Raw genomic sequence first — 27,667 nt, forward strand, 5'->3', positions numbered from 1 at the left:
AAATGAAGCAAAATGAATCTATATCGGACATGGTAACTAGAATGACCGATATAACTAACACTTTGAAATCCCTTGGAAAAGAATATTCACAAGTGGATTTAGTCAGAAAGATTCTAAGGTGTTTAACTCCTGAATGAGAGAGAAAAACCACTGCTATTGAAGAAGCAAATGATCTCAATACTCTCACTCTTGAAGACTTAGTTGGTAACCTAATGGCATATGAGGTCCAACTTCAAGATAGACAAGAAGAAGAGCCTAAAAAGAAGTCTCTTGCTTTTAAGGCTACTTCTGACTCAGAAAATTCTGAAGAAGATGAAGATGAAAATATTGCCCTCATCACAAGGCAATTCAGAAGATTCATCAAAAAGGGAAGATTTCAAAGAAAGGCAAAGAAAGCAGATTCTTCCATTCCCAATGAAGTAAAGTGCTTTAACTGCAAAAAGGCAGGACATATCAAGAAAGATTGTCCTCTTCTCAAATTCAAGCCCAAGGACCAATTCAAGAAGAAAAAGGCATTTCAAGCCTGTTGGGATGATAGTGACTCCTCTTCCGATGAAGAATCAAATGAAGAAGTCGCCAACATGTGTTTTGTAGCACAAGAAGATTTGGTACACAACATAAGGAGCAAATGGATATTGAACAACGACTGTTCCAAACATATGACTGAAAGGCCGGAGTTATTTTCCACCCTCCAAAATAAGGATGGAGGAACCGTCACCTTTGGTGACAATAACAAGGGAAAAGTGATAGGTATTGGTAATATTGGTAATCCAAAATTTCCCTTGATAGAAAATGTTCTTTTAGTGGATGGTTTAATGCATAATTTAATATCTATTAGTCAATTATGTGATAAAGGTTTTCATGTTTCTTTTGAAAATGATTTATGCTTAATTTTTGATTTTCAATCTAAAAAGATCATTTTTAAAGGTAAAAGAAGAAACAATGTGTATGAACTATATCTAGATGAATTACCCTCTTTTAATGAAAAATGTCTTATTGTTTCAAATGAAATTCAATGGTTATGGCACAAGAGACTTGGACATGTTAATTTTAAAATTATTTCAAAATTATCCAAGAATGATCTTGTAAGAGGCCTACCTAGAATACCATATAAAAAGGATCATTTATGTGATGCTTGTCAAAGGGGTAAACAAATCAAGAGTTCTTTTAAAGCTAAAGATATAGTTTCAACAAAACGTCCTCTTGAACTTTTACATTTAGATCTATTTGGACCATCTAGAATTCAAAGTTTGAATGGTAGCAAGTATGCTTTTGTTATAGTAGATGATTATTCTCGGTTTACATGGGTGATTTTTCTAAAAAGCAAAAATGATGCTTTTTCAGAATTTTCTAAACTTTGTAGAAGAATTACAAATGAAAAATCTACATCTATTATTAAAATTCGTAGTGATCATGGTGGTGAATTTGAAAATGAATCTTTTCTAAAGTTTTGTGATTTACATGGTATATCTCACAACTTTGCTTTTCCTAGAGCGGCTCCACAAAATGGAGTTGTTGAAAGAAAGAAAAGAACTTTGCAAGAATGTGCTAGAACCATGCTTCAAGATAAAAATTTACCAAAATATTTTTGGGCTGAAGCAATTAATACAGCATGTTATGTCTTAAATCGTGTTCTTATTCGACCAATTTTACATAAAACATGTTTCGAATTGTATTATGATCGTATACCAAAGATCTCATATTTCAAAATTTTTGGTAGTAAATGTTTCTTGTTAAATACCAAAGATAATCTTGATAAGTTTGATTCAAAATCAGATGAATCAATATTTCTTGGATATTCTTCTAGAAGTAAAGCATATCGTATTTTCAATAAAAGAACATCTTGTATTGAAGAATCTTTACATGTTGCATTTGATGAGAATTGTGAGCAGGTTATTCCTCTAAGCGAAGAAGAAGAAGCAATACTTCAAGAAGAACCCTTGATAGAGAGTACTTCTCAAGAAAATATTCCTCTTCAACCGGTTTGAAAAGAAGTTCCTAATCATCCACATGAACAAGTTATTGGTGAAATAAAGAGTGGTGTCCAAACTAGAAGGCAGTTAGAAAAATATATTGCAAATGTTGCTTTCATATCTAAATTAGAACCAAAGAATATCAATGAGGCATGTGATGATGAATTTTGGCTTTTGGCCATGTCTGAAGAACTTAACCAATTTACTAGGAATGATGTTTGGGATCTAGTTGATAGACCAAAGGATCATCCAGTAATTGGAACAAGATGGGTCTTCCGAAATAAGCTGGATGAAAATGGTGAAGTCATTCGTAACAAAGCAAGGCTAGTGGCACAAGGCTATAATCAAGAAGAAGGCATAGATTTTGATGAAACCTATGCACAGTGGCTCGATTAGAGTCAATTCGTATGATGCTTGCTTTTGCTAGTTACATGAACTTCAAGTTATATCAAATTGATGTTAAGAGTGCATTTTTAAATGGACACATCAATGAAGAAGTTTATGTAGAGCAACCCCCAGGCTTTGAAAATGAGAAATATCCAGAAAAGGTCTACAAATTGAAAAGAGCTCTCTATGGACTCAAACAAGCACCAAGAGCGTGGTATGAAAGACTACGAATTTTTCTAGAACAATCTGGTTTTTCCATTGGTCGGGTAGACTCCACTTTATTTATTAAAAATCTTAATTCAGATATTCTTATTGTGCAAATTTATGTTGATGACATAATATTTGGTTCTACTAATTATTCTCTTTGTAAAGAATTTGCTAAGGCTATGCAGGAAGAGTTTGAAATGAGCTTGATGGGCGAATTAAACTACTTCCTTGGACTTCAAATAAAGAAAACTGAAGAAGGAATCTTCATCAATCAGGGTAAGTATACAAAAGAACTTCTCAAGAGATTTGGGATGGACTCATCGAAATCAAGAAGGAATCTTATGAGTACAACTACTTCTCTTGATAAAGATGAAAATGGTAAAAGTGTAGATACTAAGCTCTACAGAGGTATGATCGGATCTCTATTATACTTAACTGCTAGTCGACCTGATATTATGTTTAGTGTTTGTATGTGTGCAAGATTTCAAGCTAATCCAAAGGAATCTCATTTAACTGCAGTAAAACAAATTCTTCGATATTTGAAAGATACTTCAGATTTCGGTTTGTTTTACCCAAAATCATCTTCCTTTGATTTAGTTTCATATAGTGATGCAGATTTTGCAGGAAGTAAATCTGATCGCAAGAGTACTAGTGGAACTTGTCATTTCTTGGGAAATTCCTTAGTCTCTTGGTTTAGTAAAAAGCAAAATTCAGTATCACTCTCAACAACTGAAGCTGAATATATAGCAGCTAGTTTAGCATGTTCACAAGTACTTTGGATGAAACAGACCTTAAAAGATTTTGGTTTGAATTACTCCACAACAACTATTTATTGTGATAACATTAGTGCTATAAATCTTTCGAAAAATCCTATTCAGCACTCAAGAACTAAGCATATTGAAGTTAGACATCATTTTTTAAGAGATCATGTGTTAAAAGGAGATATTTCGTTAAATTTTATTTCCACTAAAGAACAACATGCCGATATCTTCACTAAACCTCTTAAAAATGAAGATTTTATGAGAATTAGGAGAGAACTAGGTATTTGCTCGTTTTTGGATTTATAAAAATGCTGATTTTTGAACAAAATCTCAAAATCGCACTATATTAGTCGACCGATAAAATTCTAGTCGACTGGTGTTTTTATATTTTGGAATGTATCGTATCATATTAGTCGACCGATATAGTTCTAGTCGACTGATGATATTTTTAGAATAAGTCGCACTTTTTTAGTCGACCGATAAAGTTTTAGTCGACTAAATTTTTTTAAAAAAATTTTAAGTGAAGGGACCCGACACCCCTTGGATTTGTTTTTTTAAAACCCATTTTTTAAGGAGGCATCGTTTCACTTCGTACCTTTTCGTTTAAAAACGAAATCCTTAAACCAAAAACCCCTCTTTCTCTTTTGCCTCTCTCTCTCTTTCGAAAAACCCTCAGAGTGCCGTTCGACTCCATCATCGCCGGGATTTTCTTACCGTAACAAGGAGACGCCGGAATCTTGTGGCCGTGATCTTCAAACGCCGGAATCCTCTTGTAGTGACTGGCGCATCTTCAAAAACACGCCGAAACTCTCTTGCCGTGACAGTGTATTACCGGAATCCTCTTGTGGCCGACCTCTCCTCGCCGTCAGCCACCGCATCGTCCTTTGTTTTTGAATGCCGGAAAGCTTTTCCCCCTTGCCGGACGTCATTTGAAAGCCGACATTTTGGTAACTATGCCTCGCACAAAGTCTGCATCTGCAAAAGGTTTAGGTTCTCCTCCTCCAACACCTACTTCAAGACATGGTTTTTCACTAAGATTACTTCGCAATCCTCTTCTCTATGACACTTTTGGATCAATTTCTGCACTACCTATTTTACCAGGCCGAAATGTTCTATTTCACTTGTTTTCTCGTTACAAAATAAGAGAATTATTTCCTGGTATTTCACATTTTTTTGATGCTTGTGCAGACACCCTTCACTATCCTTTTCTTATTCACTTGTTTTACACGAATTTACAAATGGATCATGAAACTGGAGTTTTGTCTTCTCTTGTTCGTGATGTTGAAATCGAGTTTGATTCGAAATTTCTTGGAGAAATTCTTGAAATTCCACCTTTAGACACTCTTTTCAACACTATTGAATGGAATGATGAAAGAGTTTTTGAACAAATTCTTCTTCCAGAAGCACCTCACTGCCCTCCTTTTAAAAATACTAATCTTCAAACTCGTGCACGCATTGCTGGACGAATCCTTGCCCACAATGTTCTACCCAAAACTGGTTCTTTTGATTATTATTCCACAGATCTATCTACGGCTCTTTATGTTTTATTTGGAAATATTTCTGTCAACTGGGCCAATGTATATTTTACAAACTTGTGGAAACAAAAACCATTTCTTCCTTATGGTTGTCTGTTAACCCGTATTTTTAGACATTTCAAAGTTCCTTTAACAAATGAAAAATACATTGAGCAAAAAGAGTTCTTTGATCAAACAATTTTTAAAAGAATGAAAATTAAATATCTGCCTCCCTTAAATGTTGATCAAACTGAACCATCTGATCCTAATGAACCATCTATTTCTGAACCTTCACCTTCTGCGACACCTTCATCTCATGCAAAAAGAAAGAAATTTTTGACAAATCAAGACCATGATGAAGTTATGCAGAGACTGAAAGCGTTGGAGCTGCATCAACACACCTTTCGTGAAGATGTGACTCAACAACTTGCTTCAATTCAGAAGGATGTAACTGCCATTAAGGATTTGCTAAACTCTCTTTTCTGATCTTTGATCTTTGAAAAACATACTTTATGGGTTGTAATATTTTTAAACTTGTATCTCTATTTTGCTTATGCTATTTTTGCCCTTACTCTTTTTGATTCTGACAAAGGGGGAGAAAAAGATAAAGATAGCATTACATTGAGATCTTGAGAAAAAGATGATAGCAATTACATTACAAGAGATCTTGCATGAGAAATGCAAAATTAAGAGAAAAAGAAAGCTTTGAATGAATGTATTGTAAATGCATGAAGAAATGATGAATGGAAATGCAAACCAATCAATATGTGATATATGTGCTTTAAATGTGCTAACTCTTAATGTTTTGCAGCATATTGATAGGGGGAGTAAAATCTCCATCTATGCATTTAAATGCTTCATCTTTGATTAAGTTTGTCATCATAAAAAAGGGGGAGATTGTTACGACAATGAAGCCATACATGATACTTCAAGTACAAGGTTTTGATGATGAACAAGTAGAATCAACTGCATTTCAGCTAAGGCTATGAAGAAATTGAAGAATTCGGTGAAGAATCCTTGAAGACTAGTGTGCAAATGTTTAATTCATTAAAAGTCTTAGATTCTTGTAAGAGCCTTATTTAGAGTGCATATTTAGGTTGCATTTCACCTTAAAAGTCTTTAGAAAAACTTTTCTAAAAGAAACTCTTTTGAAAATCTTTTTAGAAAACTCTTTTCTTAAATTTTCATGTTTATTAGTCGACCAATAGACTTATCAGTCGACTAATTCTTTCGCGCCATATTTTCTAAAAAGTCATTCGTGTCAAATTAGTCGACCAAAGGTTTTATCAGTCGACTGGACAGAATGTCTGTTTTCTGGAAAATTAGCAGCAGTCGACTAATGCTTTTTATCAGTCGACCAAACAGAATGTTTGTTTTTCAGAAGTTTTTAGCAGCAGTCGACTAAAAGGTTTTTCAGTCTACTGATGATATTATCAGTCGACTAACTTTTCTCAAGTCGACTAAGTTTCAAAAGTTCAGATTTTCAAACGGCTCGATTAACAGATCAGTCGATCGACGATAACTGTCAGTCTACTAATAACTAACTATTAGTCGACTAACTGATGTTTCAGTCGACTAATTTTGCCGTTTTCCTGAAACTTCAAAAAGGCGTGTCTTTTCATTTTTCAAACGTTTTGATCATTCAAAATGGACAGTTTTGACACCCTTTCATACTCTCAACGTATGGAATCTTTTAACTATAAATATGAGTGCATTCTACACTCAAAAACAATGAAATTCAATAGAATTATATTGAATTACTTCTTGCTTTTCACTCCTATCCATTCAAGTATTTGTTTTCTCACTCACGTGATATTTTCACTTCAGTTTTTCACTCAAATCACTTTGAGAGATAGTGAATTCGTGAGTAGAGTGTTTCAACAACCTCAAAAGCCAATTGCATTTCATTTGCATTCAAAAGGAAGGCTCATAGGTTGTATTGTAAATTGTTATTTCTTTTGTGTAAAAAGAAGGACTCCTTGGTGTAAAGGAGCTGTTTGCTTTCAGTGGGATTGTTACTGAAAGTGGGACCGGTTATGGTCTGTGTGATCTTGTAGTTTACAAGGTTGATAGTGGAAAATCTCAAGCGGGTTTTGCTTGGGGACTGGATGTAGGTCGGGTTTGACCGAACCAGGATAAAATCTTGTGTTCTTTGTGTGTTTGCTTTGAGATTTGCAAAATCCTTCAATATTCCGCAGAAAGTTATAAAAGCACTATTCACCCCCCCTCTAGTGCTCGTTGCCTCGATCCTAGTGCACTTTCACAAGCCATCTATGTCTTTGTCTTTTATACTCTTTTTTTTTAAAATACTTTGTCAAAGTTGATCTTTTGCTCTTTAAAAAGTCTGCATGTCTACTTTTTTGTTATCAATCGAGCTTCTCACACTCAACAACAAAGATAGGCATATGTAGACACCCCATTTTTTACTCTGATATTTTTCGTCCCAAGATCTCTATTTTTAATACAAAGATAATTTTAATTTTATTTTTGACCTTCAAAATGATATTTTTAGTTTTTTTGACCAAAAGAAGAGTTAAAAAAGAAGATTCTAAACTCTCCAACAAACAAAAAATCATCTCAATCAAATATCGGGATCAAAAGTTATAACCAAAATAAGTCTCCTATTACTAGCGACACATTATTTGTCGTCAGCGTTTCTTTAAATTATCATCAGTATCATTGAATTGTCATCAAGAACTAGCCATTTTTGGGGATGACATCAGCCTCTAACGACATATTAATTTATCATTAGGAATAAACCACCCCCCATAAATTGTTGTCAGCATGTGTAAGTGATGACAAATTAAATTGTCGTCAATAATAAATTGTTGTCAACAACAATTATCATTAACATCTCTTGTCGGTTCCAGAAAACACATTGGCACCCTTATCCACCATACTTTCTTTCCAAACTTGAATTGAAATATTATGAGTCCAAAACCTTTTTACAAAAATAAAACCACTATCTTACAAAACATGCCTTGGTCAAATCTCAATCCTTCATTCATCTCAATCTAGATTGAGTCTGAAGCATTGGATCCTAGATACATAAAAAATATATTGAGATCCATCAAAAAACTATAAATAGGGGTCCACCCCTATTTTGGCATCTGGTATTCACACTCCCAGCTCTAGCCTTACTCTGCCAAAATCCCTGCACTGTCTAGCCTAGCACACCTATATCTAGCCTAATTTAAGACCCAGTTCCCCGATCTTGCACTCTCTTTAGAATTTGTGCCTAGCCAAAGTACTGTCATTGCCCCCTCATGCTCATCAAATATAGAAAGGGCTACTTAAGGCCGAGGTAAGATTCAAATTTTTTTATTTTTATTATTTTGTTTGTTTTATTGTATTTTTATAAGTGTTGAAAGCCCCAACGTTCATATATTTTGTTTGTTTTGTATTTTTTTTAAGTTTTAATAACTCCCGCTATTGAAGTCATCTTTTTTAGGATTCACGTCCAAGGTATATCTAGTCACAAGCCATCATTCCAAAATGAAGATTGAGGTTTCCTGGTTCAACTGATCCTTGATTAATAGAAGAGGAAAGATGTACAACCTTGCAGAATGGGCCCCAGAACTTTTAAAATTCGTATTCAACTTTTCAAACCCATTTTTTTTTTAAAATCATAGAAACACTTGTTTTTGTTTTAAAAAATTTTGGGGTACCACCATAATCATTATTATGTGGAACCTTGAATTTTTTAAAACAAAAATAAGGGTTTCTATGAAAAAATTTAGAAAATGGGTCTAAAAAACTTGGATCCAAATTTTAGAAGTTGTGAGGCATGTTCTACAAGGTTGTGTGTCTTTTCTCCTCTATTGAATAGGGATCAGTCAAACCAGGATTCCTTGATCTTTATTTTGGAACAACGACTTGAGAGTAAACGTACTACATATGAGAATCTTAAAAAAATGTAAGTTCGATGACAAGATCTACCAAAACTTGAAAAATCATGAAACAAACAAAATATATGAATATTAGGGCTTTCAACACTTATAAAACTGAAATAAAATGAACAAAATAATGAAAAAAAAGAATTGAATCCCACCTTGGGCTTAGGTAGCCCTTTCTATGATTGGCGAGTGTGGGAAAGCACAAACAACACTTTGTCTAGGCACGGACTCCATAAAGAGTATGAGATAGGGGATTTGAGTCCTGCAATAGGCTAGGTCAGGTAGGCTAGAACAAGCAGGGATTTCAGAAGAGTAAGGCCAAAGCTAAGAGAGAAGAATAGATACCAAAATATGAGGTGGCCTCCTATTTATAGTGTTTTTGGTAGATCCAGATACATTTTTTGTGTATTAAGGATCCAACACTCTGAACCCGATCCATATTGAGATGTTCGACTCCAATTGAACAACGTGTGAATGAAGGATTGAGATTCGTCCAAGGAATGTTGCCTAAGATAGGGTTTTATATTTATAAAAGGGTTTTGGGCTCAGAATATCCTATTTCAAGTTTGGAAAGAAAGTAGGGAGAATAAGAGCGATGACACAATTTTTGAAACCGACAAGAGCTACAAACCACAATTGTTGTTGTCGACAATTTAATTTGTCATCACTGACACATGCTGACGATAATTTATGAGGGTGGCTCATTCTTGATGATAAATTAATATGTTATTAGGGGAGGCTAACATCACCCTCGAAAATGGCTAGTTCTTGACAATAATTAAAGGATATTGACGACAATTTAAAGAGATGCTAAAGACAAAAAATGTATCGCTAGCAATAAAAGACTTATTTTGGTCATAACTTTTTATCTCGATATTGTATTGACATGATTTTGACTCGTTGAAAAGATGAGAACCTCCTCTTTAACTCTCCTTTTGGTTGAAAAACTTAAAAAAGGTCATTTTAAAGGTCAACAATTATATTAAAGTTATCCTTGTATTGAAAAATGGGAATTTTGAGATGAAAATATATTAGTTAAAAATGTGTTGCACATGTCGAATCAGTGAAGCTTCAAACTCTTATGATGCACCGAGATCTGAGCCAAACAAGATCAAGGATTTTTTAGATATTAGAAGATTTTACAAAGGGTTTTGAAAAGATTTTAAAGTGGAAGAAGGTAGTTACACATTTCTAAGGAGACCACTCAAGGCTAAGAAGGTTTGGGATGGGGGTTCTAAGGCCTATTTATATGCCCTGGGAACCCCTCCCCCAAGGCTTCCTAAGGAAGGGTGCAATACGGCAATCGTAATGCACCTTACTACTGCAGTATCACTAGGATATTGCAATGATTATGCACTTTATTTTTGTAGTAATCCCTGGATACTACAATAGTAATGCACCTTACCACTGGTATACTACAGCGGCAATGCACCTCACTGCTGCTCAATTTTTTAATTTACATATATATATTGGAGAAAATATTTGCAACTAATGAAGGTAAGAAACTAATGAGCTAGAAATCATAGATACAAGTTGTATGGACTCCATCTCACCACAAATGTATTCAACATAGTTTGTTTGCTAAGGATCGATGGTGTTTTTCTGATGTAAAAATGTGACCTTTTGAGTTATAAAAATTTGGCACATTGTGGGCAGTTAAATTTTGAACCCCTTTTAAAAATCTAATTACTTGTCAGAATCACATGATTCAAAACAAATTTTTAACTAAGCAAACCATGCAGATCACTTTTGTTACATTTGATATGCAAAAAATTGACTTTTTTTAAAGAAAGAAGTGATTTCTACTTATTAGTTTCTTACCTTCATTAGTAGCCAATATTTGCCCTATATATACAGAAAGATTAATGGTACAATGCTTTGGGAGTCCCTAATCCCACGTACTAGAAATCATGGTTGTAGGTTGTACCTTCTCAATTAAACCTTATGGATGTACTCTATTTTAATAAGAATCATGCTTTTGGATCATATTTTTTAGACATAAAAGTAAATTTTTTTTGAAGTCATGAAATTTTGATACACTGTGAAGAGTTGATTTTTAAAGGTCTTAAAAGATACATGTATGCTACAATCACATAATCCAAAACTTGTTTTCTACTAAATAATGCTTATAGATTCTATCTATAGGGTTTGATCAACAAAAAAAAAGTAGAAAATTTGAAAATCTAAAGCTTCTATTAGGTGGGAGTAGGTACTCAAGGAGCACCTTATCATTACCAATATATATATATATATATATCAAGAAGTGAACATGTTAGGCCCCATTTTTCATTCTGCCCTATAGGTTTTAAGTGTTTTATGATAGATATGAACCATTAAATGTGTTTAACATGCTCGATTTAGTGAGAATCGATCCTTAGATCAAGTTTTTTCAACAAAAAATATATTTTTATGAGCCGAGAGAATTGGTACCTTCATAACCATTGATTTTGGATCACCAGAAAACCCTGTATACAAGTCAGATTCTGGCGGTCCAAAAGCCTCACTAAACAAAACCTATAGATCACATCTGCAGTGTTAAACACATGAGAAAAAAAATACTTAAAACTATGGTTTTTGAAGTATGTAAAATATCTCTCTCTCTCTCTCTACATATATATATATATATATATATAGAGAGAGAGAGAGAGAGAGAGATATGGAAGAAATTGATACATGCTAAATGGGTTTTTTTGCCCTTTCAGTGTTTTTTTTTTCAGTTCCGATGCCATAAATGTGTTGGGCATAGTCGATTTACGGGAAATCCACACCAAGTGTTTTTTTTCAGTCATAGTCGATTTATGGGAAATCCACACCCAGTGTTTTTTTTTTCAGTTGACCCCATAAATGTGTTGGGCATAGTCGATTTACTAGGAATCCTCACCTGATCATCTGTTTTCGATTAAAAAATGATATTTGGAGCCTCAAAAAATTGCAAAGGTTTTGGACCGTTGATTTTTTTAACCTTATAAAAAACCACCCATGTGTATGAATAGAACACTTCAAGAGTTGATCCCTATAAAATCAAGTACATAGATCACATCGGTACGGTAAGAATTTAAAAATAAAATAAAAAAAAACTTGAAAAACTCATTTAGCACGTATCAATTAGCACCTACTCATTATATATATATATATATATATATATGGGCATAACAGGTTGTTGACCTACCAGGGTGCAAGTGAATTGGTTGAATAGCTGACCCATCAGGGTGCAAGTGAATCTGTCCAGATCATGCATCTTGGTTAAGGTTCGAGTTTGGTTTGTCTGGTTAAAAAAATGAAAAATGATCATACTGTTAAGAAATTGGGTCAAATTATCCTTACAATACGGTCCTTTTTCATTAAGAAAATGTAAGCCTTACCAACCTGTATAGTTTAAAGAAATTTGAGATGCATTTTTAAGTAAAAGTCGAATATACAGAATTCAATCTAGCTAGTTGGGTATCCACTATCCAGTGCAAATCATAATCTAAACCCGATCCAAATAATATTTGGGTTACTATCTTTGTGGCGATATGTTCCAGAACTTGTAATTCAGATCCTGGCTGAATACCAGACACACATACGATCAATTGACAGATAAAATAGTAATTGGTTTGGACCAGGAAAGGTAGTTATATTACCGATTCCAACTGATTCACAAATCTTGGTATTGGGATTTTCTTTCTAGATGAAGTACAAATTCTTGTTCTTTTGTCAAAATCCCCGAAAAATATCAGCACGTATAGAATATAAAAAAATAAATAATATGAAAGAAAAACCTAATAATCTAGAAAATGCTTTTGATCTAGTAAATACTAAGATAACAAAAAAAGGGCTTCACTATGAAAATACCGGCATATTTTCAGTAATATGTCATCGTCAGAGGGCATCACAACAAAGATTGTGATATCTTCAAAATATCGACAATGTTTGTGACATAATTTCCAACCCGTATTATTTCATTTATTCCATTACGTGGGATTAACTCCCGGATCCGAGTACGACCCGACCCGTTTTGCTTCCTTTCACAAGCCACGAAAGTGGGACCAGCGAAACGTTGCCAAAAACAATGTTTGAAAATTAGCCGTTCTTTCAACTGTTCATCCACGGTTCACACATCTTTTTTTTTTTTTATTGCAAACAGATGTAACTCTCTCTCTCTCTCTGGCTGCCCTTCTCACCAGACCTTGTCTATCCCCCCCTCTGTGTTCGCCGAACCACCATCACCATCACCTCATCAGTGTCGCTTGACACCATTGTTGCCCTCTAGTAGTCAGGCCACCTTCTGTTAGACTCCCCGGTTGGTCGACTGTCTCCAACTATTGGGCTACCATCTGTGACCCCCTCCTGTCGATAGAGTCCACCGGATCCCCGCACCTGACCACCACCAGAGGTAGCCGCCAGCCGATTTCCTCTCCCCTATTTCATCAGACCACTGTCGACCGCCAGAGCCCCTTTCTACCGGCCACCACTTACCGACACCTCCCGTTGCCAAAACCCCCCTTCGCTTGGGGTTCCCTGCCACCCCATGTCCGCCAGGCTCTTGTTCGTTGAAACCCCTCCTGCTATTGGAGTTCCCTGCGAGTTGACTACCGATGGGCCACCCTTGCTGCCACTGGTAGCCCCAGCCGGACATACATTCTCCTCCCCCTTCTCTGTGCCTTACACAACTAGCATCCATTCTCAAGGTGGATTGGCAGCTCAGTTAGACAGTCATGCAAAAGGTCAATTTTGCCCTCATCCTTCATTATTTTTTCATTGAGGCATTTTGATTATATGACGGTTCACATTATGGCGTTTAATGATCGTTCCACTGAGGCTCACAGATGCATGATTATTGGTCTATCGGTTCATTTTTCTTTATCGCTGGCCGTCACTGAGGCCACTACTACTGCCTCTACTGTCACTGATTCTGTGTGTAGTTCTTAGAGGTGTGTGACTCTCCCAAGTGTGACTCTCCCTTCTGCTCCACCCGTTCCTCGACAGTCCCCCCTTCTGTCGCCTTTGGGTGTTGAGGTTGAAGAGGTAGCTCAGATGCTTGATATCTCTCTCTCTCCATCGCAGCTGCTTCATATAACTGTCGATATGGTATCTACCATTTCGGTAGTCTCTACTATCCTAGGTGGCTCCTTAGGTCCTTCACTTGATGTTGTCTCTGGTCTAAGGGGTGATTCTCCCGGTTCTTCGAGGGCTACTGAGCGTACAGGGGTTGTTCAGCACCGGCACGTTAGCAGTGGTAGTAGAAGCAAGAGGAGCAACCCACTCAATGTTACGACTTTCGATGGCAGGTCTCCACGAAGGTCAGCGAGGCCACACACTCCCCGAATTTTTCCAGATTGTGTGTCATGAAGTCTCTTTGTTGGAATATCAAGGGCTTGATATGCCCCTCTAAGCGTAGGTTTCTGGCTAATTGGGTTAGACAGACAAAGTCTAACCTGATTGCTATTTTTGAAACTAAGATGGATGAAGTTTCTCGTTTTGTTGCCTCTGGTATATGGAGGGGTGCTGACTATTTTTTTAAGCCTGCGGTCAGCCATGCCGGTGGTATCCTTATTTTGGAGAAGCAATCTTTAAATATTTCCCAACTGGACATGAGTCTGTTTTCATTGTCTGTTGCCTTCACTTTACAAGACAGTGGCAGGAGGGTTGTGGTCACTGTTGTTTATGGTCCTAATCACGCTGTCATGAGGCCTACTTTCTAGAACAACTTAAATAGGATCGTCGTCTCAAACGGGGAGTACCATTTTCTTATGGGAGACTTTAGTTGTCTTTTGTCTATTCAGGATTCTAATAACCTCATTCTTCCCAATCCATCTATGCAAGGTTTTCAAGATTTTGTTCATCAACATCACCTTTACCCAATTCCTTTTATTGGGGAGCGTTACTCTTGGTCGAATAGGCGGATTTGCCCATGCTACAGAGTTCTTGACAGGGTTTTTGTCACTCCAAATTTGCTGGATCTCATTCCCAAAGTCAAGTGTGTCTTGCTGGATCCTTTTATCTTGAACCATGGTCAGTTAATCACTATTTGGAGGGATGGTTTTAAATACGCCAGGAGTTTTGTGTTTGAACAATGGTGGCTCCAGGAACCAGACTTTCACACTATTATTTCAAACTCTTGGAACAAGCCCTCCAATGAGCAATGAGCGGCTATCCGGTGTCATGAGAAGCTATCTCATCTCGCTAAGGATATCAAAGCTTGGCTCCATAATCGAGATGTGGTTAAATTTCAGCAAATGGCTGCTTGGGAGTAATAGATTTTAGCATTGTATCAAACTATGTCTTTCCCAGAGTCTCTATCTGATTCACACCTGCAGAGTTTGCAGGCCAGATTTATTGAGTTATCAACGCTTTTGAAGAACTGGAGGGTCAAAGAGGAAATTAGATGGAAGCAACGGGCAAGGGTGAAATGACTTGCGGCCGAAGACGGTAATACTAATTTTTTTCACTCATATGCTTCTTATCGTCATAGGAGGAATATCGTCTCATTAATCACCATTGAGAGTGTTTCGTACCTTAATCAACACGTTATTTCAGCTGTCACTCAGTATTTTAAAGATTTATATTCGGTTTCACTTACTGCGAAGGGTGTCATTGGTTCTGCTTCTATTGGTTCGATTCGGCAATATCAAGCCAGAATTATGCAAATGAAGTTCTCTGAAGATGAGATTTTTAGGGCCATCAAAGGTTTGTCGAGGTGGAAAGTTCCATGTTCTGATGGGTTTCATGTGGATTTTTTCAAATTTTTTTGGTCTTGTGTGAAGCCTGATGTTATTAACATGTTTGATAAGTTCTATCGCAACTCCAGATTGCCTATTCAAACCCACTTGAAAATTATTTCTTTAATTCTGAAAGATGATGCTGCCACTGATATCTCTAGGTTTCGCCCAATTTCTGTTATAAGTGCCCTTTATTGGATGATTGCCAAGGTGTTGGCTAATAGGTTGAAGGTCGTGGCTCACCAATTTTTTTCGAACTCTCAGTTCACCTTTATCCACAATAAGAAGATTCACCATTCATTCATCTTGGCCTCTGAAGTCATTCACTCCTTACATCTTAGTGGCCAGCCCTATTTTTCTCTTAAATTAGATTTTCATAAAGCCTTTGATTCTGTGCACTAACCCTTCTTATTTCAAATGTTATCTAATTTTGGCATTGATCATCGTTTTTCTGGGTGGATGAGGGAATTGGTCTTTAATGCTTAGGTCATGATTAAGATTAATGACACTAGAGGTGGCCAGATCAAGTTGGGGCGTGGATTAAGGCAAGACTACCCCCTCTCACCTTTGTTGTTCAATGCCATTGCTGAGGGTCTCGTGGTGTTGCTCAAGCATGCTGCGGAGAAGCACCTGATAGATCCTCTAGATGTTCTAGATTTTTCGGACCATATTCTTATTTATGCTAATGATATGATTATTTTTTAGTGAGCAAACGTGCAACAAATGCTTTGATTCAAGCTTATTCTCCAGTTCTTTCTTTCTCTTTCTAGGCTTTCCCTAAATGATAGCTAATGCTCTCTTACTATGTTCAATGTTCAGTCTCTTATACTTGTAGCGGTTCAACGGATTTTTAATTGTGTAATCTCTGACTTGCCGATGACGTATTTGGGCATGCCGTTACAAGTGAAGTGCCTCTCTTCCGCTGCTTGGGCTCCAACTATTCAAAAAGTGAAAAACAAGTTTTTTTTGTGGCAAGCGTCTTATCTCTCCATTGCTGGCCGTCTGACTTTAATCAGACATGTTCTTTCTTCTATCCTTGAATTATTCATGTCAATGTTCATGATGCATGTGGGCATGGAGAAGCAGATTTGTCATTTAATGATAGATTTTCTTTGGTCTGGGTGTCAACTTAAGAGTAAGCACCATTTGGTTGGTTGGCGAACAGTGGTGTTACCTAGGCGTATGGTTGGCTTAGGTGTTTTTGCTCCAAGACAAAAGAGTATTGCTCTTGTGGCCAAGCAATGTTGGATGGCCCATCAACCAGGTTCTCCATGTGCTCGTTTGCTTCATGCTAAATATGGTGCTCCTGATTTATCTCATTTTCATCATGGAACCCGGAGGTTGGCGATCTCGCACTTGTGAAGCATGTGGCTGAGAGACTTATCGTCCTTCAGAGATCAAAATGGGGATGAGGGAAATTATGATTAGTGGTTGCAATGGGCGATTGCACCAAATGGTGCGTTCCACACCCACAAAGTGTATAGATCGTTGCTCTCCTCAAGGGCAGATTGGTTCCCAGAGTGTGCGTTATGGGGTAAGGGCCCTTCCCCAAGATCTTGGGTCTTGGCTGGGTTAATTTTGCATGATAGGGTTCAGACTCAGTTATTTAAAGAAGTTGGGCTTTTAGTTTCTAAGTTGGTGTGTGTTGTGTCAAGCTGCTGAAGAAACTACTTTTCATTTATTCTAGTCCTGCCCAATCTTTGTGGCCCTATTTAATAGGACATGGAGATCTCCAAACGTAATTGTCAAAGAAGAGTCTTTTGTGCTTGATCTGCTCCTGGCCCTATTGAAATTAGACGATGCAAGCAGTGGAGACTGGTCTGGAAGACATGGTTGCTTACTACTTGGTGGTTTGTTTGGATGACACACAATGATGCTACTTTCTGTCAAATTCTGGTCATCCTTAATAATCTTGTCCATAATATCCTGGTTGATGTATATGCGATTCTACGTATGCATCTTAGAGACCTCTCCTTTCGTCTGAACAACATTCATTCATCAGTGGTTTCTTCTAATCCAGCGTATCCTGGTTGAGCTTGGCTTTGTTGTTTGTTGCTAGCTGTCTGTAGTTTCTTTTTCTTTAGCTTTTGTTTTTCTATATTTTAGTTTTGTTTTCTATTTTGTTCGGTTCATGGGTTCAACATTTTGTTGATCTTCATGAGTGATGATGTTGATCTTCTTTCGTCTCTCTCTCTCTCTCTCTCTCTCTCTCTCTCTCTGCCTCCTCATTTCCTCTGTCTCACTTAAACCCTAGCATGCACCATTCAGAGGCATCGACAATAGATTAGTGGGTGGTCAATCGGTGTCTGAGTCATCGGCTACAGTCCGAGATTGCTCCCTCCTGCTTCTCCTCCTCGCCTCCTACTTTGGGTCTTCTCTCTCTCTCTGGTGTGCTCTGCTGCCCCACCCACCGCTCGTTGGCACCACCTCGTCGACGTTCATCTGGCCCGCCGCTGCTCGCTGGTGTGCTCTGTTGCCCCGCCCCTTGCTCACTGGTGTGCTCTACTGCCCCACCCACTGCTTGCCGGTGCCACCTTGCCCTGCTGCCCCACCCACCGCTCGCCAGCACCACCTCATCGGCGTTCAACTAGCCTGCCCCACCCGTTGCTCGTCGGTGCCATCTCGTTGGCATTCAATTGGCCCACCTTCTACTTGTTGTTAGAGGGACAACGGGACCCTGATCATCACGCGTTGGCGGTTTTGGGGATCAACAGATTGGGTTGCTTCTGTTGCTCCTTGAGCTTCTTCTCCTCGCCATCTGGATGACCCTCTCCATCACCATATCGTACTTGCACTTCTAGTAGCGGTGCCTCTCACTCTCGCACTTTCAAGGGAGTTAGATCTCTTTGACCCTGCATTTGTTGAGGGGGCGAGGAGGTGGGCACACTGGTCTCTGTAGGGGATGGGACCCTGGCCTCCACCGTCTCTTTCAGAGTCGCCATCATCTTCTTCGAGGATCCCTCCACCTTCATTCTGCAACACCTCTCTCTCTCTCTCTCTTTATGCACCCCCGATGACTCATTTCTGGGACCTCGCTCCAGATTGCTCATTGGGCTCGAACCAACGAGCCCTTCATTTCATCAAGGTTGTTATCAATGATTGGGGGGGGGGGGGGCTGCCTTTGCTCTCCACCGATGGGGTATCGACATTGTACTCCCTTTCAGGCTCAAATATAGATTTTTATCTTTGCTTTCGGCGTCGCTGCGCTCCTGCCTTGTCGTGGGCTCGTTTCTTATCTCGGACGTTCAACGTTTCCTGCATGGGGTAAGGCTGGAGCCTCTCATTGCATGCTCTGCTTAGGCAACACTGGTTCTGCCATTCTTCTTCTGTGTGCCATCGGTTCGGGCGACAGATAAGTCGTGGCAGCAGGTTCCCTCTTCCTGACAGCGTTCCTTCCATGCCCTTCACTCTAGATCTCAGTTAAGCCTTGCCAAGCCGGGGGATTGGTGATGTGCTGCTTGTTTCTCCCTGAATTTCCATAAGCGCATTCACTGTCACAAGTGTGATTTCTCTTTTTTATCTCGGCATCACTCGGTTTGGATGCGCAGGCGTTCTGCCTTCTCTCCTCTGCTCTCAGTGGGGCCGTCTCTTCCTTTTCAAGCCCCTGCTGGGTTGGGGCATTTTCATGCTCGTTGGAGTAATCCTCGACCAATCAGACATCTATCTTTTTCGTCGTGGGTGAAAATCAATGATCTTCAACAGCTGATGGATTCCTTCCTCGCGATCAAGATTGGGTCTATTCGGGTCCCAATCTAGCCGCCACCCATTTCTAAGGTTTCTCAGTCCTCATCTCTGGCTTCCCCTGCCTCTTTTTCGGTGAAGGATATCCTCATTTTGGTCTGGCTTCTCGATGTGCATGTCTCCCAGCTGTCGGTTGTTTCACGCAGGTCTGTTTTTTTTGGCGCTCTTTCTTGAGTCTCTTTGGCGGCTCCTCTAGGTATGCTTGAATGCAGTGGGGAATCAGACTTTCGTCATTCAGCGCTGTCGCTGGTGCTGCCTGGTATGGGCTCGCATGCCTATGCCCAGGCCTGCATTGATTTCTCTGATGCAACTCATACGGTCCATTTGTCTTCTTCTTGGGACCTGCACCTTTTTTATCTTTTTCCAGGATGTCGGTCGTTCTGCATGGAGAAGGCTCCATGTAGTCTGACCCTTTCAATGATTTCTCTTCTCGGGACTTGGTACTTTTTTCTCCTCTTGGACAGGGCCCTCGACCTGCTTATTCTTGTGTGCCTTCCCAAGTCTCGTTGGTGACACCTTCAGGTTTGCTTTCTCGAGGTGGACTTGTGGTGCTTCTGCCTTCTCCTTTGCAACTCATGCCGCTAGGTTTGGGCTCACAGTCCCATGCCAAGACCTGCTCTCATTTTCATTCTCCAAGTCAGTCGGTCATTTCTTTGCATCCTTGGGACCCAACATTTTCTTTGACCTTCTCCCTTTCCAGCTACTGCTTGGTGGTGCGGGTGGACAGTCTTGCTCATGGTGGCCTTAGTTCAATCTCTTCCTTCATTCTCTTTTCATCCCAAAATTCTGCTTATCCTGTTATCCATATTATGGCGATTCATGCTATCTCCAACCAGGCCAGCAACTTATAAACACCCCAAATTTTCCTCATCCATTCTCAGACACACCCTCTCGTGTGGATGCCAACCGTGGTAGGTCAGTATAGGAGTCTGACCCCGAGTTTGTCTTAAGAAATTATCATTTTACCCCTTTTTATTAAAAAAATTACCATTCTACCCCTAGGTCATCCTAGAACTCTGTCAGTCAGAGTCAACCAAACTCATTCTTAAGCTCAGAACAGTTAGAATGTCAGTCATTTCTAGCTCATAATGAGCCGATCATGTTCATTTCTAGTCATTCCTCCCAAAATGGGTTCATTTCCTTAGAAATGAGCTCATTTCTAGTTCAAATCTAAGCCAATTGTCTCTGAGTCAGTCATTCTCAGTCAATCATATTCTCCTGAGTCTAGCTTGAGCTCACCAAGAGTTCAAGTGCTCCAGTTTCAGTTCAAATTCATTTTCCAGTGTCTAGGAGCCCATTTTAGCTCATTTTAGTTGAAATTGAGCTAAATTTAGTTATTTGAGCTAGTATTTGAGCTTTAGTTTTAGTTCATCTCAGTATTACTGACCTTTGTTCTAGCTCAAACCCAGTTCTTGTTTGTAACTCACTTCACTCCAGTGACCATTTCTTACCATTTCTCTAAAAATGACAGTATTTCTTGACAATTCAATCTACGAGTTTAGTTGAGTCAGTGTCTTGTCAGTTCATTTGAGTTATGAAACCCTAGAACCCAGCTCAATCCAATTCATTCTAGTTCAAACTAGCTAAAACATCAATTTTCAGTGTCACTCCTGGCCCAACAGGGACAAAAACTATTTCTTGAACCATTTGCCCATTTTTAACAAATTTACCACTTTTTGAACTGGTACAACTGTCGATCATGGTCTAATATCTAAATTTTTTCATCGAGGGTTAGCATTTTGCATGGCATTTCATATCATTTTTTATCATTTTCACCATTTCATATCATTTCATCACATTTCATTTTATTTTCGAGATCCAGAACTCCAGTTTTGAAAATTCTAATCCAGATTTGAGTTTCAAAAGCTTTTCGAAATCAAATTCAAACACTAGGTTTTCAAATTGACATTTTTACCCCCAAGACTCTAAATTTGGAAATATTTTCTACATAAAACAATATGGATTCTTCTCGAACTCGATTTTCAAATTTTCACATTTTCAAATTTTTAAATTTTCAAATTGGATTTGCTCTGCAAAGGGGAACTGAATTTTAAATTTTGAGCTTTATTTCAAAATTGCCAAAAATAGCCAAAAATCTTTTTGAAGATTTTACAAAATCATTTTTTTACCTTTTTTTTTGTTTTTGTCATAAGTGGGACCCACTCTAAGTGGCACCACACTAAAATATTTTTGGGTTTTATTTATTTTAAAATATCCTTTTAGAAATAGTGTAGGCCGACTCCAATGTGGTGTCCCACTTTGAAAACCCTTTTTGAAAAATCGTGTGGGCACACTCCAAGGTGGTGCCACATGTAAAAAAAAATAAATAAAAAGAAAAATAAAATAAAAAATCCAGATTTCTTCTTTTACTTCCTCTTTTTCTTTCCTTTCTTCTTTTTCCTTCTTTCTTTTCCTTCTTCTTCTTCTTTCTTTCCTTTTCTTTCTTTCTTCTCTTTCCTTTCTTCCTTCTCCTTTGAATTATCTGGGATATAGTTGTAATTCTCTGACCATAGATCAAATCTTAATTCTATAGAAGGTAAAAATTCTTGCCTAACTGTCCTATGTCACTCCAAAAAATTTGGTACATTTCCATGGTAAGTTACAATTCAAAATTCGATTGTCATTAGGGCAAATCTAGGCTAAAAGGCAAAAATCATGATTTTCTAGGATTTTTTATTAATTTCCATATTAGAAAATGCCAAAAAAAAAAGATTTCATAATCTATTCTGTTTTTAGGGTTAATCTAGGTGTCCATGCCAAATTTGGTGCAATTTCAAATTCAATTGTCAAAATCAAAAGCGAAACTCAGGCGAAAATTAGGCAAAATTCAGTGTTTCTGTGATATTTTTGCATTTTTAGGGTTTTAGCATGCATATAATCATCTCATAACATGTTGTGTTGATTTCAATCCCATTTGCATTCATTTGAATTTCAAAATCCTCATTTTTACAAAATTATTTTCTGAAACCCCTGATTTCAAGGCTATAGTCTTGCTATCAGGGGTATTTTAGTCACTTTCACCTCAATTTCGAATTTTCAATCTTGAATTTTCATATTTTCATGTATATAATCATGTTATATCATCTTGTGTTTAATTTTATCTTCACTTGAATTTATTTGGATTTCAAAACTCTCATTTTTATAAAATATCTTTCTGAAAACCCTGATTTCAAGGCCATAGTCTTGCTATCAGGGGCATTTTGGTCATTTTCATCCTAATTTCGAATTTCCAAATCTTATTTTTTAATTTTCAATCTATTTTCATCATTTATTTCTTATGTTTATATCAGGGTGGTATGAATCAGAGTTTATATCTGGGTAAAATCCGATAATTTCTCAATATTGTTGGATAAATCCAGATAAACCTACATTTCCGTACTAACCCCATTTTCTAGTTTTGTAGGGATATTCAAGAAGAAGATTTCATTTATTTTTTTTATTCAATTCAGTGTAATATCAAATATAATATTTGAAATAAGAATTTACATTTTCGCATAGAATAGGATGCATTGCATATAGTTTGCTTTTGTAAATTCAATATCTGATATATGATTCATGCACATTTTTCTAAATCCACTATGGTTGACACAAATGGCACGTGCACAAGCTCTTAGGGAGTTGACAAACTCGGTGAAATTCGTATTTATGATTATAGTCAGAATACAAATGAAACCCAGATTTGTGATCTTCGTATTAGCCACATTCAGCCTACACTCTTAGGCTAACTTTAAAATGCACTGCATTTCTCAAAAAAAAAAAAAAGAGATTTCTTAAATTCCTCATAAAATATCTTTCAAATTCATATTCATTCATTCATTTCATTCAATTTGCATCATTTTTTGACTTATTTTCCAATTCCACTTTAGAGAAATCGATTTTCTCAGAATTTTCAAAGTCTTTCTCAGAAAGTGATTTTCTCAAAACTCTGAGTTTTCAAATGATGTTTCAAGTGTTTCCCAAGTTCAAATCATGATTTTTCAATGTTTAATATTCTCAATTTCAAGATTCAAAGTTCCAAAATCGATTTTCTCAAAATCTTTGAATTATCTTTGAAACTGGTTTTCCCAGAATTCTCAATTTTTCTTTTGGAATCGATTTTCATTTCAAAGGTTATTTTCCAATGTAATCCATGATTTTCCAAGGAATTCTTTTTCCAAGCATTTTCTAAATATCAGAAGCAAACATCATATTTCTCAAACTTGCATTTTCAAAATCTCATAGCACATGCCTGCTTTTCTCTGCATTTAGGAAATATAATATGATTTAGACATTTGAGCCTAGCTAAGCACACTTTTGATCCTTGGTTCAATTACCCCTGGTAAAGGCACCAGAAACGGTTGAACCTCGTATCGTCATACGAGTCTCATTCTACAAAATTTTCCCATAAATTTCAAAACGGAGTTGAGTAATTTTAAAAACCAATTTTCAAAACTTTGGTCGAGTTTGACTCGCAGAATCATTTTTCTCTCTCACAGAGGAAGGAAAATTTTTTGCGATGATAACAGGTTTGGTGACCGTGATGGGACCTGTCTTCGCCTAATCAACTGTGTGTCTTAGCTTAGTTCAATTATCAAAATCGTGTTCCATGAAATGTCATCTTTTACTTTCTGATATCATGTGAACCTAGGAGCCTAGACTTGAACCCAGCTGACATGGAGTGCATATAGACTAGGTATGGTTTGGTAGGACCATATTGAGGAAGAAATTTTCATGCTCACATAGACTTAGGTCTAATATAACCCTCCTCAATCTAGGATTTGTATATAAACAATGTTTGCTTCTTCAAAATTTTAAAAAATGTCCATCTCTTTAGGTTTTAGAGCCCTATGTTTGTTTGCATGTGCTCATATTTCAAAAAACCACCCGACCTATTTCTACCCGGTCTTCACATTGCTAGGCTTTCTTTCAGAACCATAGTTCGGGACAAAGCCTCACAACTGGGCCACTTATTTGGGCTGACGCCCCCCTGCCACGTACCAAGGGCCATAGTCCAAAATATATCGGCAGACACTCAAGGATGTTGGGAAAACACAATCCTAGAACCGAAGATGATTTTTTATGCCATGTACATCGAGCCTCGGCTCGAGTATATTGCCATAGCATGATTGGACACAACTGATCTGAGTCTAGAGTCAGGATTAGGGTCCTACAACCATTTTCAAAATTGATGCATTTAGAGTCAGCTTTTTAGGGAATATTGTATATGCATAATTGTTTATGCAGGATGTGATTGAATGTATTGTGATCATCATCTCTTTTATTTTCCCATATTTTCCTCAAATTTTTCAACAATATTGGACAATTGTTTAAATACCTTATTTTACGAAATATTTCCTTTTTCTTAAAACTCTGGACGATTTCCCCAAATTAACCACTTTTCTTTAAAACTCCAGGTGATTTTCTATTCTTTCATTCTTCTGGATCTCGAATATCTAGCTTTATTTTTATCATGCCTGCAATTTTTCATAATTTTTGTATTTTTCCCAAGTCTCATTCTAATTTCCTCTATTTTTCAGTCTGATGGCATCCAGACAGCTCGACTCTGTCTTTCCTGAGGGCCATATCTCCTATGAGGTGCATCAAAGTCTTTCCGAGCATCAAACTCTCAGCACCAGATCCTTCATTTTCCAATGGTATTATTCATGGCTCAAGAATTTCTCTCGTATGTTTTCGGACCATTTGAGTGATTATGGGTTAGAACTGGCATCCGTAGTGGGAAAACAAACAATCAACGACAATCTGATCCATGCACTGGCAGAGCGGTGGAATCCGTGCACTTGTACTTTCTGGTTCCCATGGAGAGAGATGACCCTGTTGATGGATGAATTTTCAGAGATTATGGGATTGCCCGAGCCATCCGGTCAGTCTGGAGATCCATTGGAGCAACAGTTCTTGATCAATGTCAAGGGTCTGGATCCCCGAGACACTTTAGCTCACATGATAGGACGTAAGTCTTGGCCGCTGATCGAGAAAAATGGAATAAATATATGAATTTGCTCGAGGTCTACCGTCAGTACGAGACATTTGTAGAAGTCAGCTCATTATCCCAAACAGATCGAGAGAGAATCTAACATGCGATGGTCCTATGCACCGTGGGACTGACCTTCTTTCCAGGCGGACAAAATTATGTTGACATCAGGATAGTTCAGCTTCTACGAAGGTGGGGAAGTCGACAGACTAGCCGCCTCTCCATAGCCATGGCCGCACTTGCTCTCTTGTACCGAGGGTTGACTTGTTTCATGCTTAGAGAATTGATTCTAGTCGAGGGGTGTACCTATGCATTACAATCCTGGTTCCTTCGACATGTGCCAACCAGAGCCAGCTCATTCAAGTACAATGGCGAAAAGCTTCTTTCAGTTGCGCGATACCGATTCTTGATCGACAACCTTCAAGATGAAGATGTTGTATGGGACTATTTTGATCGTCAGGAGTCGCCTCCCAGATACACTTATGTGTATGGCAAGCAATTCAAGCTACTAGGTCCATTCTTCTGCACCTATTACCACCGAGAGCAATGTGTCAGGTAGTTTTCTCAGAGGTAGAAACACGTAGAAGCTCGATTATTATCAAGGATCATGCCAGAGTTCGATCTCACATCAACATAGTGGTTCAGAGCATACCATTATGCCAGATATGGCTGACATTCTTTTGTTACTCTCACTCTTTTCCAGGTGCTCGAGTGTCTACTGATTATCAGAAGTGGTGGAAATTTTTTTGTCCCCCTCCTCTTTGTCAAGTTTATTATTGATAAAATCATGTTTTTCTTCAATAAAATTTCTTCAATTTTCATTCTATCATGGTTTGACGACCTCGCCTAGGTAACAAGGCACATTTTCAGTTGTTTATTTTGCAAAGAATGGCAACGCAATTGTCATGACTCCAGTGACGACTCAATCCCTAATAATGGGATATTCTTCCAATTGTCTACCAAATTTCCAGCAAATATTTCCTTCTTATTCAAAATCATCTCTCGGAACCTAACCCTCAGTTTTGCTCTGCAAAAAGCATTTGTAATTCTTCATGGTGATGACAAGGTCCAGCAAGAAGACTGCACCCACTGATTACTCTTCCGAATATGAGCAGGAGATGTCGTCTCAACGATCTTCCAAGGGTCAGGGCTGGCAGGATAATGATGATGTTGATCCTCAAATGTACGCCCTTTTTCATAAAATGATGAAAAAGATGATGAGCGAACAGGTCAGAGCCAGCTCAAAAAAGATTTCGACCAAGAAGAAAACCAAAGGCCGAATACTGAAAAAGCAAGTGAAGATATCTAAGAAGTGTATCCAACATAAGGATACATTTGATGAATCAGAATCGGTAGGTGACACCGATGAAGAATTTGAAACTCAGCAGGTGTTTCGCAAGTCAACCTATGGACAAGGGTCGACCCATAAATTCAAGGATCAATCTGTCAATGATTCTGACCAACCACAACTCAGAGATGTGGTCAAAATGGTCAAAGATCTGCAGGCCCGTGACAAGGGCAAGAAAGTCTTCACGAGCTAAGACTTCTATGATGGTTTGAATGGGAACGATAGTCTTGATAATTTCCCGAGAAAGTTTATCAAATTTGATGGTTCTGGTGATCCAAAGGCACATCTGGCCATGTTCTTCGCTGAATATGCAAAATTTAAGGGAGACAATTGGGCTCTTTTCCTTTGTTTCTCTCGCAGTCTGGAGGGAACATCAACTAAATGGTATTCAGAGCATGTTAATCCCATCGAGCTGAAAGAGTTCAACAAGGTGGTGAATCTGTTCATCAAACGATTCATTTTCAATGGTGAGGCACTTCCAACTCTTAGTCATCTTTGCGGCCTCAAGCAAAAAGAAAATGAGAAGGCCAGAGACTTTATTCACCGATGGAGGTCAGCTTGCAATAAGATGGGGGACCTAATATCAGATGGGCATGCATTGTCACTGATTTTAAATAATTTTTTGCAACCCCTGAGAGGTCTTATTTCCATTGCACTGTCAAAGACTTTCATCGAACTGACGAAACGAGCTGAATGACTTGAGCTAAGCATAGAAAATGGAGTTTATGAGGGCTTCATCTTTACTAGGAGAAACAATCAGAATGAGCAGAAGAAAAATGCTCACTTCACTCTTTCTGCCAATGATAGCAAAGGCAACAAGAAAAATCGTGATAACAATTCAGAGGGATCCAAGGGCTAAAAAGGAAAGTTCTCCAACAATGATAAGCCTCTTCAATCTAGTCCTCAGCATAAAGAGAAAGATCAAGAAAAATCAAAGCGCAAGGATTGAAGTATTGATCGAAAGTTCACCCCTCTGGACCAGACACTCGAGAGTATTCTGAAATACATGCTCATAAGAGATATGATCCGTTTGCCTAAAGCATCTAATCCTCCAGCAATCATGGGCAGATTCAAAGAGAAGTTCTGCAAATTTCATCGGGCAGTAGGGCATGACACGAAGAATTGTTTCATCCTAAAGAACATCATCCAAGATTGCATCGACAAGAATCTC

General features: G+C 37.9%; 1 pseudogene; it reads right to left on the minus strand.

Moving 5' to 3' along the window:
• Positions 1–18,123: 18,123 nt before the first annotated feature.
• On the minus strand, positions 18,124–18,411 carry LOC149822573 (NADH dehydrogenase [ubiquinone] 1 beta subcomplex subunit 7 pseudogene; annotated as a pseudogene).
• Positions 18,412–27,667: the final 9,256 nt, after the last annotated feature.

The sequence above is a fragment of the Nuphar pumila genome, chromosome 11, assembly GCF_984573655.1.
Source record: "Nuphar pumila chromosome 11, dmNupPumi1.hap1.1, whole genome shotgun sequence".
Classification (NCBI taxonomy): domain Eukaryota; kingdom Viridiplantae; phylum Streptophyta; class Magnoliopsida; order Nymphaeales; family Nymphaeaceae; genus Nuphar; species Nuphar pumila.